At 46.9% G+C, this 12,837-nt stretch overlaps 1 non-coding gene across 1 annotated transcript; it reads left to right on the top strand.

The window, feature by feature from the left end:
- The first annotated feature begins 10,950 nt into the window (after nucleotides 1–10,950).
- Nucleotides 10,951–11,057, top strand: LOC120107610. Its single transcript, XR_005509321.1, has one exon. It is a non-coding gene; the product is annotated as a small nucleolar RNA R71 (small nucleolar RNA).
- Nucleotides 11,058–12,837: the final 1,780 nt, after the last annotated feature.

The raw sequence follows: 12,837 nt of genomic DNA, 5'->3' as shown, positions 1-12,837 counted from the left end.
TCGATGGCTCTTCAAACTCGGGGGGTAGCGGAGCGGGTCTCATCCTCACCAGCCCGGAGGGGGTGGTCGCTGAACAGGCCCTACGCCTCGAGTTTCCTGCTTCCAACAACATGGCGGAATATGAAGCACTGGTCGCCGGGCTCAAGCTAGCCAAAGAGCTAGAAGTAAAAGACTTGGAGGCCTTCAGTGATTCTCAGCTCGTCGTCAACCAAATCCTGGGTGGCTTCGAAGCCAGAGACCCTACAATGCAAAAGTATCTACAGAAGGTACGGGATCTCGCCTCGTCCTTGAATTCTTTTCACATCCAACATGTCGCCAGGTCGGAGAATCTCAGGGCCGATCGGCTGTCAAAACTGGCGTCCTCCCGCATGAGCGAGTTCCCCAAGACAACGGCACTGGAGTACCTCCAAAAGCCCAGTACGGAGGAGCCCGAGCAGACCCTCTGCGTCGAATCCGAGCCAAGTTGGATGGACGAGCTCATTAGCTACCTGCAAGACGAAGTCCTCCCCGACGATGAACAGGAAGCCCGCCGAGTGAAGCGCTCCGCCACCCGGTACATATTGTACGAGGGAAAGCTTTATCGGAGATCCTTCACATCTCCCCTCCTCAAATGCATCCGCCCAACAGAGGCTGACTATGCAATGAGCGAAGTCCATGAAGGGATTTGCGAAAGTCACCAAGGGGGACGAGCATTGGCCCATAAAATTTTGCGTCAAGGATATTATTGGCCGACACTCCAGAAGGATACAATGGACTTCGTCCGGAGATGCGACCGATGCCAGAGAAACGCCAATATCCAACGCCGACCCTCGGCTTCCTTAACCTCTATCAGCTCCCCTTGGCCTTTTGCCCAGTGGGGAATTGACATTCTAGGGCCATTCCCTCTGGCTACCGGGCAAAGAAAATTCCTGGTCGTCTCCATCGACTATTTTACAAAATGGGTGGAGGCCGAGCCACTTGCCCGGATCACCGAGCAAAAGATGCGGGACTTTGTCTGGAAGTCAATAATCTGCAGATTCGGACTCCCCCGCATCCTCATCTCTGACAACGGTCGCCAGTTTGACAACATTCACTTCAGAGAATTCTGCTCCGAGCTTGGCATTGACCACCGCTTCACCTCGGTCGCGCACCCTCAGACAAATGGAGAAACCGAGGTAACTAACCGTACTATCTTGCAGGGTCTCAAAGCCAGGCTCGACAAATCCAAAGGACAATGGGTCGAAGACCTATACAATGTCCTGTGGGCCTACCGGACCACGTTCCGCGTCCCCACCGGCGAGACTCCCTTCAACCTGACATACGGAACGGAAGCTGTCATCCCGTTGGAGATCGGACTCCCATCTCCGAGGGTAGAACATCATGACGCCAGCTCCAACTCCTCGCAGCTAAGGAACAATCTCGACCTGATCGAAGAAACAAGGGAAGCCGCCCGTGTTCGCATGGCAAGGTACCAGCAAAAGACCGCCCAGTACTACAACGCCAGGGCTAAAATCAAGTCCTTCAAAGCAGGAGACCTTGTCCTCAGAAGAGCCGAGGCCTCCCGACCAACCGAGCAAGGGAAACTGGCTCCAAACTGGGAAGGACCTTACCGAGTCACACGCATCCGTCGGCCCGGAACTTATAAGCTAGAGTCTCTAGATGGGACTCCCATCCCACGAAGCTGGAATTCTGAAAATCTCCGCGTGTACTACCAATAGTATTCCAAGGGATCCCCTACTGTAACCATTAAATTTTATTTGCAAAGGGCTTGTGCTTGTTCAAACTCACCGATTCTCCTATGTTGTCTCCTGATGCCAGGCTCGTTCTCCATCGACCAACGAGCTCGGCTCGTTCTCCATCGACCAACGAGCTCGGCTCGTTCTCCATCGGCCAACGAGCTCGGCTCGTTCTCCTACCCCGACCTCGGCCGGGATGCCTCGAGACGTCGAGATGCCCCAATTCATCGGGATGCCCCAATACGTTGGGATGCGGTCTTCATCGACCAACGAGCTCGGCTCGTTCTCCATCGACCAACGAGCTCGGCTCATTCTCCATCGGCCAACGAGCTCGGCTCGTTCTCCATCGGCCAACGAGCTCGGCTCGTTCTCCTACCCCGACCTCGGCCGGGATGCCTCGAGACGTCGAGATGCCCCAATTCATCGGGATGCCCCAATACGTTGGGATGCGTTCTTCATTGACCAGACGAGCTCGGCTCGTTCTCCATCGACCAACGAGCTCGGCTCGTTCTCCATCGGCCAACGAGCTCGGCTCGTTCTCCTACCCCGACCTCGGCCGGGATGCCTCGAGACGTCGAGATGCCCCAATTCATCGGGATGCCCCAATACGTTGGGATGCGGTCTTCATTGACCAGACGAGCTCGGCTCGTTCTCCATCGACCAACGAGCTCGGCTCGTTCTCCATCGGCCAACGAGCTCGGCTCGTTCTCCTACCCCGACCTCGGCCGGGATGCCTCGAGACGTCGAGATGCCCCGATTCATCGGGATGCCCCAATACGTTGGGATGCGGTCTTCATTGACCAGACGAGCTCGGCTCGTTCTCCATCGACTTCAGCCAACGAGCTCAGCTCGTTCTCCCATTCATGATCAGCGAGAAGTCCGTGTTTGGCAAAAACTGAATCTCTCTGCTAACGTCCTCAAAAAACGGAGCCCGAGCAGAGGAGCGTCTTCAAGTAGCCAGATGAAGTTCATAGCCTCGGCACAAGAGCGCTCACGGTACCAGGTACCCATTCGATTAATGTCTACATTATCTCATTTATTTTCATTCTTGGTTAATTAATCCGATCATCCGCCTCGGCAACCCGAGGTCCGGGCTTGAAGTTCGCTAAGGAATCTTAAGTCTAGTGGCCTTATCCTAGGGCTCGATCGAATTCCGAGTTAAACTCGGAGAGTCCCCCCCGAGCCCAAGCACGTCCTAGACATAAGCACCGCTATATTACTGGTCTTGGGCCCCTAGTTCAGCTGTGCCGAGCCATAACGCAAGTTCGGTTATATAGCGAACGAAGTTGGAGCCGCAGAACCTAATTCCTTAATATAAAAACGGATTCAAACGAAAGATCTTTAGTCAGCCAAAAATGGAATCAAAGCATAAGTCATAACAAATGTATATTCATTTTAAAAAAGCCCATAGGCCAAGTACAAGAGTCCGGACTCGGCCTAAACAAGTATAAAGGCCATTCCGACTTACACAAAAAAAAAAAAGAAGAGAGCAGAAAGGAAAGGAGAACTATATAAAGGGCTCAGGCCCGGCGATTTCAGCAACGGTCGGCTCCTCTGCGGTCGAGGCCTCCACGGTAGCCTCGGGAACCGCCCCGGTGACCTCGGGGGCGATTTCGCCTTCTTCAGCTTGACCCTCCTGGTCGGCCCCGCCAGAGGTTGGAACCTCTGCCTCCGCCTCCGCTTCTGGATTTTCGACCCCAGCGCCTGGTTGAAGCAGGCTAAGGTCAAAGTCGGGAAGAAGTCGCCGCAACTGGTTGCGGAAGTCCTTGAAGCCCTGGATGAGCCCGTTGACGCCTTCCTCTTCCATCAAGTCGCGAAACTCTTCCGATTCACGGAAGAGCCTGACGGCGTCCTGGGCCTGCTCCCGAGCCTCATGGTAGGCGGCCTTCCGCTCCAAAGTCTTTATTTCTCTTTCGCGGTCCGCGAGCAGAGATTGCACGTCAAGTAGACGGATCTCGAGATCTTGGACCTTTATTCGAGCCTCCCCCACCTCCTGCTCGCGAATAGCGAGCGACGATTCGGCCTCCTTCCGGCGGGCCTCAGCGGCGCACACTTCAGACCTGGTCAAAGTGTGCGCGCCCCTCTCCTCTTCAAGTTCGGCGACTAGAGCCCGAACCTCATCCTCGGCCGCCCCTAGCTTCGCTTGAAGCACTTTCTGCTCGGCCTCGGACGCGAGAAACTTTGTTTCGGCCTCCTCACGCCCCCTTTGATGCCTTCGGGCCCGGTCCCGATAATCCTGGATGATGTGAATCATCGTTTCGGTCTCGTGGAGGCGCTGCAAGAGGAACACGTAAGAAATAGTTTTAAGCCGAAACACAAATTTGCACAGAAATAAAAGCTGACTTACTCGGATGGAGGAGCAAATAGTGGAATCCATGAACTCGCCATAGTTCATGGACCGGATCTTGGCCTGGTCGGCCGGGAGCAGCGCGACCCGGAGAACTTCGCGCGCCACTTGTACGCTGTCGAGGGCCGAGTCGCCCTCAAAGACGGCCCATCCAGGAGCGTATGGCACCCGCTCCTGGGGGCCCGATGAACCCGACAGGCCGGCCCGGCCTGGGTGCAGCCGACCCCGTCGCTTCCTGACTATTCCCCGGCTCGGAACCGGAGAGCTGGGGTCGGATTGGCGGCCGACTTGACCGCCGCATGGTAGAAGAAGGGCGCGCGAGCGCCAAATCTGTCGAAGTCCTCCCTCCTTGGTCGGAATTTGGAGCTTCCTGCCGACCAGAGATTTGCGAAATGGGCATCGGGCATGGAAGTGCCATCGTGGCTCCGCCAGAGCCTACGCCCTCTCCCCGACCAGCCTCAGGGCGCACGGGGCGAGGAGCGCGCACCTCAACCGTTGTGGTCGCCGAGGTCTTTGCTTTCTTCCTCGGCTCGGTCGGTTCTCCTGAGAGTTCGGCCGCCCTCTTTTGGAACCGGGCGTATAGGACCTCGCTCTTGGTCACCATTTTTGCGATATCTGCAAGGACGAGCAGGATTAAAACTTGGAAACTGTAACAAAATGAAAAAGACACCCTACTGCTACTCTTACCATGGGGACGCGCCGAGCTCAGCCCAACATTCACTAGAGCATCCTCACTGATGAGGCCGCTCAGTAAGATGCCGCCCCCAAGGTTGCGAATGGTGTCGAGGACCCCTTGCTCGCGCGAAGAAAGCTTAGGGACTTTATTGACAGACTTGAGTTGGGTTGGCCCCCACCTAGGGTTAAATCCCCATGTCCGTTCAGACCCCAGGAAGAAGAACTTCTTCTTCCAGTCATGAATGGAGGAGGGGGCACCCTGAAAAAGTGGCCGACCCACCCGAAGGGCGATATAGAGCCACTCTCCGTCTCCCGGGTTCGACTTTAACACAAAAAGTCGCCGAAAAACATTAACAGAGGTCGGAATCCCGTGCAGTAAGCACAACGACAGGAAACCGATCACTGTTCTCCAGGCATTCGGAGCGAGTTGCGCCGGAACCAGCTGGTATTCCGTTAGCAACTCATCCATGAAGCCGTGAAGAGGAAACCGTAGGCCAGCCCAGAGTGATTCCAGATACACTCCAATCCGGCCTACTGGAGGGTCGGTCACCCGATCCCCCTGCCTGGCGGGCTCCAACTGGAACCCTTGGAGAGGAAAAAACCATTCCTCGGTCATTTCCACCTCCAGTACACCCATGGTGGACTCGACTTCACTTGGACCGGAACCCATTAGGAAAAAGGAAAAGAGATTATTGGGAGAAAAAGAAGAAAAGGGAAAGGGACCTGTGAGACGCCGGGAACAAAAACCTCGGACTGAGAAAAACTGGAGGAAGAAGACAATAAGAAAGGAGAAGGAAGCCAGGTGAGGGTTTATATAAATCCCTCCAACGGCCCAGATCAGCAAAAAAAAAAAAACGCTGCTCCCCATTCGGGTTACGACGCGTGTCAATCCAAAAGATAAAACGCCGCATTTATTCCGGGCTGACGCTTCGAACACAGAAGCGCCCTATCGAATCATACGGCCCCATCATGAGCCCACGACGCGAGGACGCCTCGGAGAAGGCATCCCGATAATGAGGTATTCTTGGGAAAGAAGAAACGCCGCCTATTAAAGGCGTCTCAAAGCGCCCGATAATTCAAAAACGCGCAATAATTTCAAAATTTTCCATAATAACCCAACTAAAACTACTTCCCGCGCTCAAGCTAGTAGCCAGCTAGAACTAGGAAGTCGGGGGGTAGTGTTGGGAGATTACCCAAGTCACAACACCAAAGAGGCGCTCGACCGAAGAGCGCCGACCAAAGAGGCGCTCGACCGAAGAGCGCCGACCAGAGAAGCGCTGACCAGAGACAAAAAGCGCCAAATAGAGGCGCTCGGCTGGAAGGTACTCGACCGAAGGGCACCGACCAGGAGCAATCCCGCCACAGGACACACCGCTAAGCGACCTGCTCGGCTCGGCACCTCCGCTAGGCCCATGCCTTAGCCGAATACCCAATCACCGCCTAATCCTCCAACAAGTCTGACAACCAAGTACGTAACTCCACTACAATCTGCCACCGTCCCTAAGTCATCAAGGCACGGGATCTCCACAGAAACTCGGCATGACCTGTCATTAATGCATAAGACCCCCTCGGGCCTTCGATGCACTCAGTCATTAAATGAACACAGCTCAAGACGATCTCCGGATCACTGAACCATCACAACGTATGGCTCACCCTGACCACCGGTTCACTCAGCAATTAATGAACTTACTATCTACGAACCCCCGGGCCTACCATAACCGGCGGTTCAACACACTCCAATGGGCCCAACCGACCGTGACAGCTCCCTGACTCCGGTCTGATCCGGCCTTATTCTCCACAACAACATTAATGAGCGTGATCGCGTCCAATTATTGCAAAAGGAGACAAACTCCCCTGTCACCTCCCAGGTAACGTTATGTCCCTCTACAAAAGGGGCGGGCCCTCTTCCACTACGACACACAGATTAGCCCCCTCTGACTTAAGCTTCGGAGGGCCGGCGCCGGATAATCCGGCCTCCGGCTTTTTTGCAGGACTACCCAGGGGAACACCGCCAGTCGGCGCACCGCCTCCCACCATCCCGGCAGCGGAACTCCTCCCCCTCCTTGGTCCGCGGCAGCCCCCGGGTCCAATTTCCAGCAACAGGTCTATAAGAAGAAGATTGGAGCAGATGGCCAAGTAGAAACCTACAAGGCTAGATTGGTGGCAAAAGGTTTCAGTCAAAAGCAAGGAATTGACTATGATGAAACTTTTTCACCAGTTGCCATGCTTAAATCTATTCGGATTTTGCTTGCAATAGCTGCATACTATGATTATGAAATTTGGCAGATGGATGTCAAAACCGCCTTCCTTAATGGTTATCTTGAGGAAGAGGTTTACATGACACAGCCAGAAGGATTTGTCTCAAGTGGGAGAGCAAATCAAGTATGCAAGCTTAAGAGATCCATTTATGGATTAAAGCAAGCATCGAGGAGTTGGAACATCCGTTTTGATACAACAGTCAAAGAGTTTGGTTTTATCAAAAATGTGGATGAACCATGTGTGTACAAGAAGACTAGTGGGAGTGTCGTTGTCTTCTTAATATTGTATGTAGATGACATACTAATCATTGGAAATGATATTCCAATGTTACAATCGGTCAAGACTTGGCTATCAAAAAGCTTTTCCATGAAAGACTTGGGAGAAGCATCCTATATACTTGGTATAAAGATCTATAGTGATAGATCTAAAAGGATGCTAGGCTTGTCCCAGTCTAAGTACATAGATCGTGTGCTGAAAAGATTCAGCATGGAAGGAAGTAAAAGAGGTTACTTACCTATGAGTCATGGCATACGTCTCTCTAAGAAGATGTCTCCTAAGACATCTGAAGAGAGGAATAGAATGAATTCTATTCCCTATGCTTCGGCAGTAGGATCAATTATGTATGCTATGCTATGTACTAGGCCTGATGTTGCTTATGCCTTAGGCATAACAAGCAGATTCCAGGCTGATCCAGGAGAAAATCATTGGATAGCTGTGAAAAATATTCTTAAGTACTTAAGAAGGACTAAAGATATTTTTCTAGTTTATGGAGGATCTGAGTTGAAACTAGAAGGATTTTCTGATTCTAGTTTTCAATCAGATCCAGATGATAGCAAGTCCACTTCAGGGTATGTCTTTACCCTAAATGGTGGTGCAGTGAGCTGGAAGAGTTCCAAGCAGCAAACTGTAGCTGACTCAACTACTGAGGCAGAATACATCGCTGTAAGTGAAGCCGCTAAGGAAGCTGTCTGGATGAAGAAGTTCATCGCTGAGTTGGGAGTAGTTCCTGAGATTGCTGGACCAGTTTTAGTTTATTGTGATAACACTGGAGCTGTTGTTCAAGCAAAGGAACCAAGATCTCATCACAAATTCAAGCACATTCTAAGACGCCTCCACCTCGTTCGAGAGATCGTCGAGAGACAAGACATAGTCATTGAACGAGTAGACACAAAGAACAACTTAGCAGACCCGTTCACTAAAGCTCTACCACAACAGCAGTTCGATCGCCACCTCGATTGTATGGGGATAAAATATAAGAGCGATTGGCTTTAGTGCAAGTGGGAGATTGAAAGAGTAGATGCCCTACAAGTCAATCGCAATATGTATTGCGAAAGGTTTTTTCTTTTGATTTGTCCAAATCATGTACATGACATTTAAATATGAATAAAGGCGTTATGTTTTATCATATGCTGTTGATTATATTTATGATAAACTCCTTAGATTAGGGCAATGGTTTTAAGACTATGATGAGATCATACTAGTGAGACTTAAAATTCTAAAATCCTAATCTTAAATATTCCCAGTCATTGGTACATTGAGTCGGGGATCAATGATTACCGGAAAGACTGGCATGTCTTATGTATGCTCGATGCAGAGGATGATTGATCTCACAATCATTTGTGTGGAGACACTAATACAAAGATGTGGGTGCTCATTAGAGGAATGAGTTCACTGAATTGACCTACAAAGAGAAATCTTATGAAGTCTTACTTACATGTCAAAAGATGATTCTCTTAGTGGGAGTTGTGCAACTGATCCTATGACCTGAGATCACCATGGTATCTTGTGCACATGAACCCATATTTTGGTTTACACTCATTCATAACAATAAGTTATGTACGAGGTCTTCTGGATATGGTGAATTGTGTACGAAGATTATGAGTAGGTCAACAAGGAATTAATCACTTCTAGTAAGAGAAGATAGCATCCTATTTATTCTAATCATATGATAATTCAGGAAGCCTTTGATCAAAGCAGAATGAAAATTAGAAAGAGTTTCTAATATTTCATTATTTGAATTATCATTAAAAGATTGAGAAAAATATGAATATGAAATTGAGTTTGACATATATTCATACTCATATACATATTTGGGATGCAGTTTGATTAAAGGATTGAATTGCATGGTAACTTGCCACTGAAGGGTATTTTTTATATTTCCACCAAATTTCATATTTTCCGGGTAGACATGACACGTTGCTAGACGTCAATCTTGTTTTATAGGTTTGATCAAATTAAAGAGTTTAATTCGATCACCAATTAGAAAGGATTCTAATTGTTAAGTTCGGGTTCGCGCAGTTTGGACTTAAATCGATTAGAAGAGTTCTAATCAAGTTGGGTCAACTCGCACTCACACCTATTGCTGGCTAAGTATGGAACCCAATGGGTCACACACAAGAAAACTTATCAAGGGTCTAATTGGATTAGATCATGTTTGCAAGATAAACATCCTAGCAGGTATTGCAAACCTTAGCTCCTGATTCGAATTGGATTCGAATTTGATTCGAATTGGATTCGAATCTGATTCTTAATTGATCTAATTTGATTAGATCATATTCTAATATGGGTTAGCCAAGAGTTGGCACCTAATTGGCTTGGTTTGAGTCTAATTAGATTAGATTTAATAAATCATTCAATCTAGACCGTTAGATCTTGATCTACCGTTGGATGAAGACATAATGGAGAGTTGGTTTAACCCAATTGGATTGGGTTAGAGGATGGCTACCATAATTGACCATTGGATCTTAATCCCACCATTGGATGAAGACATAATGGGTCAAGTGAATGGCGCCTTGCATTGGAGCCCTTGGATCATCATCATGAAAGATCAAGAGGTGAGGCGTGATGGACATGTGATTAGCATGTGATGTTGACTTGGTCAAAATATGGCACCACATGAAAGGACATATCATTTGATACACCTCCTCACTTGATCTGCACCTCCTCTTATTTGATATGGCCCTTTAGATGATGCCCTTTCATGAGAGGATGTGTGGATGGGATGCATCCCTACACCTATTATAAATAGGTTAGCACTCCATGGGTTTCATCATTCCAATTCCACCCCACTCCTCTCTTCTTTCTTTCTTACATTAGTTTCTTTCTTTCTAGCATTGCTTCTAGTGTGTCCTAAGCCAAGACAAGGTGGTCTTCTTTAGGACAAAAGGATTAGAAGTGATTTTAGAAGGCTAAAGAAAAATAGAAAGGAAGGAAAGCAAGCCATTAGAGTTCTTTAGAAGAATTCTGCATTAAGGATCAAAAGTCTTTGGAGCTAAAGTCTTGATCAAGTTTTCGTGTGGATCACCATTGGAGGGCGGACACTTGGACGCCTCGTGAAGATTGTACACTTTGGATTAGCGTTTGAGGTATTCTACTAATCCTGCATTTATTTTATATCATTTGATTGTAATCATTAAGGTGATCTAGGCTTAAAAGGGTTTCATGCATAGGGACTTTATTAAGAAATTTTTAAAATCCCTAGCTTCCGCTGCGCATTATAACATGCTAAAACCTTTCAAGGAGTTCATAGCATTTGCTTGATCGTGCAAGACTTCTTTGAATGCCGGTATGGTGGGGCAATCTGTAGTGGTATGACCCGACATATCGCAGATGCCACAACACTCGTTTCTAAGCTCTATAGTCTTGACAGGCTCAACCTTCCTAAGCTCAATTTCTTCTACTTTCCTAGTGAGGGCTGCCATTTTAGCATGAAGATCATCCTCAGTTTTGAGGTTGTAAAGGCCTCCCTATATAGAGCTAGTAGGCTTAGGTAAAGACTTATTGTTTCTATCCCCGTTATCCCAAAGTTGGGCAGTCTCAGCAAGGGAATCCAAATACTCCCATGCCTCATCAGGGTGTTTTTCTAAAAATCTACCTTTGCACATGGTCTCTACAAACTATTTCAACTGTAGAGATAAACCTTCATAAAAGAAGCTAATGGTTCTCCAAGTTTCGAATCCGTGATGAGGGCATGAGAGAAGAAGGTCTTTAAATCTTTCCCAACATTCATAAAATGTTTCATTATCTTTTTGTTGGAAATTGCTGATGTCTTTTCAAAAAGTTGGTCCTTTGTGTCGGAAAGAAATTCTTTAAAAATTCTCGCTGCATATCTTGCCAAGTTCTTATTGATCTAAGTCGCAAAGAGTTTAGCCATGTTTTGGCCTTATCCTTTAGAGAGAAAGGAAACAATGTCAGCTTGAGGACATCCTCGGTGACGTTTGGCACTCTAAATGTAATGCTCAACTCTTCAAAATTCTTTAAATGAAGATACGGACTCTCGGACTCTAACCCGTGAAACTTTGGCAGCAATTGAATTACCCCGGGTTTGATGTCAAAATGTCCTACATTATCAGGAAAAATTATGCATGAAGGCTGACTAGTCCTAGCCGGTTGTAGGTATTGTCTTAGGATCATAACATTGGGTTCTCGTTCTCGATTATGGTGACTCCCCGCATCTTCATTTAAATCAGCCATCTCACAAGGTGTGAGATACTGCGAAGGAATTTCAGGGGTATGTCCTAATGGATGATCTAAAGTTGTACGACTTAATCGACCGGTGTCGTCCCTATTCCACTTTAGCATGCAAAAATATTTTCCTCTCTTTTTTAAAAAAATAAAATAAAAAAAATAAAAAATATATAAGTACCAACTAAAGATACCCTAAAACGACACCCTAAAACAAAAATCTATTCACAATCAAACATGCAACAAAACATTACACCTCAATTTCTAATGTTTTTCTTAAATTTCTAGACAGCTCCTAACTGGTTTGAAGAGGACACCTAAGCCTACAATCCGGTCTAATGAACCGAGTTGACCAGATAAGCTTCCAGGTAAGTGGAGGGGTCACGATGCGTTCGCAAAGGTCCCACTTAAAACCCACTTGCCTCGAACAGATGAATTGTCTCCCTTACAGGGACAAAGCTTGCCTAGACATCAACTAAGCCACAGAGCAAAATTGGTGCAACTTTCGGTGGTCTTCGTCCTATTGAGCTCGAATGTCCTTAGGGGCCAACGTCTAGTTGATTTTAGTTTAGCTTAGGATATTTATGCACTGGGGTTATTTTTGGGCTAAGGACGAGTGATGAAATCTCGACCTTATCTTTTTAAATGGGTTCAGCCCTTAGAATATTTTATGCTGATGCTTTATACTATATGCAACAATCAAGAGATTTTTTTGTTATATTTTATGACATGACATTAAATTTCATTGAATAGGTGATCAAGCAAATTATTTATTTATTTATTTTTTAAATTTTATGAGTTGAAGTTTGAAATTTAAATTCTGAAATTTGAAATTTGAAATTTGAAATTTTAGGTTTTTCCTCTCTTTTTTTTTAATTTTTGAATAATCACCCTTGATCTTTTCTCAAATTGATTTTCAATTAGCAACAAGGAGTAATGAGATATAGTAACAATAAAATTCTGATTCTAAAAAAATTAAATGCAGAAAATTTAAAAGAGAAAGCAACAAGATTTCGTATTAATCTAATGGTCTTAAAAAGTCTCAGAATGTCAATCAAACCGTTTCGATTATTGAAAAATGTGTCTTGCACCAGCTGACCAAATTTGAGTCCAATCAGACGGTTAATTTCTATGATATCAGAGTTTGATGCAAACTGTGTAGGGAAATAAAAATAGTAGTAAAGATTTATTTTTTTTTTTCAAAAGAAAAATACTAACTATTAAGGTAAAAATGAAATCTCAAATTATACTAATAACTCAGCCGTTCCCCGGCAACGGCGCCAAAAACTTGGTGCAAAAATAAAATTGTTCTCCCAAGTGCAGGAGAATCGCACAAGTAGTATAACTCGGAAGTCCGAGGTCGATTCCTCAGGGAAC

The sequence above is a fragment of the Phoenix dactylifera genome, unplaced genomic scaffold (assembly GCF_009389715.1).
Source record: "Phoenix dactylifera cultivar Barhee BC4 unplaced genomic scaffold, palm_55x_up_171113_PBpolish2nd_filt_p 000923F, whole genome shotgun sequence".
Classification (NCBI taxonomy): Eukaryota; Viridiplantae; Streptophyta; class Magnoliopsida; order Arecales; family Arecaceae; genus Phoenix; species Phoenix dactylifera.
This window is presented reverse-complemented; position numbering and strand designations above follow the sequence as displayed.